This window comes from Monopterus albus, unplaced genomic scaffold, assembly GCF_001952655.1.
Source record: "Monopterus albus unplaced genomic scaffold, M_albus_1.0 scaffold79.1, whole genome shotgun sequence".
NCBI lineage: Eukaryota > Metazoa > Chordata > Actinopteri > Synbranchiformes > Synbranchidae > Monopterus > Monopterus albus.
In genome coordinates, this window is record NW_018127959.1 from 2,039,080 (window position 1) to 2,040,159 (window position 1,080).

Consider the following 1,080-nt stretch of genomic DNA (forward strand, 5'->3'; position numbering starts at 1 on the left):
TGTGTCCCAGTAGGCCAAAGGTCAAAGTGTTTATTTGTCACATACACAGTTAGGAAACGTGTTTCCCTGTACAATGAAATTCTTACTTTGCCGTCCATATGAATAACACAAAATACAAATGAAATATAAAGTAGACAAATAAGTAACACAAAATCTAAGGCACTTTAAGCAGCAAATGCAGCAATATAATAAAAATATGAGAATATAATAAGAGAATGTATGCAGTAGCATTTAGAAGGTGATAATCCTAGACAAAAATATATAACATATAAGATATATATAACATATTTTGCCATGAATTTTGACAAACCCTGTCAACCCTAGGCAGTGACCGGGTCAGCGGACATACAAGGACATTTAGCTTCTGTTCAAGCCAAGCTGGAAGGAACATACAGTAACTGAGCAGTTTCTGAGGAAATTGCACAACTAGACTGTTGCACAAATGACATTATTGTTGCTATGCTTGTATGTAGCTCACATTTCTGTTAAATCTGCACAGCAGTGCAGTGGTTAGCGCTATTGCCTCATAGCCTCATTGCCTTGTGTTGACAATCAACACTCCTCCCTCACCCTCCCCACCTCAGATCCAGCAGCTGCTCCCCCAACAATCACCACCCTTCTGGCCAGCCCCCCACCTTTAACGATCTGTGAAAAGGATGTGTGGCCTCTTTAAAAGACAAAAGATCAGAAAGGCACCAGGCCCAAATGGTGTGACCCCCTCCTGCCTGAAACTGTGCGCTGATCAGCTGGCCCCCATCTTCACACTCATCTTCAACAGGTCATTGGAGCTGTGTGAAGTCCCCTCCTGCTTCAAACGCTCCACCATCATTCCAGTCCCCAAGAAACCCCCCATCAGTGGACTACAGACCTGTCGCCCTGACATCTGTAGTTATGAAGTTAGTGGACGATGCAGTGAACATGACACTGCATTACATCCTGCAACACCTCGACTCCCCAGGGACCTACGCATGGGCCCTCTTTGTGGACTTCAGCTCAGCGTTCGACACCATCATCCCAGACATCCTCCACTCCAAACTGACCCAGCTCACTGTGCCTGCCCCCACCTGTCAGTGGATTACT

The 1,080-nt window shown here is 45.3% G+C and overlaps 1 protein-coding gene across 1 annotated transcript in view; it reads left to right on the forward strand.

Annotated features, from left to right (window-relative positions):
* The window catches only part of marco (macrophage receptor with collagenous structure), a 15,675-nt gene that overhangs the window by 9,196 nt on the left and 5,399 nt on the right, over positions 1 to 1,080 (forward strand). The gene's annotated exons all lie outside the window — the stretch shown is intronic.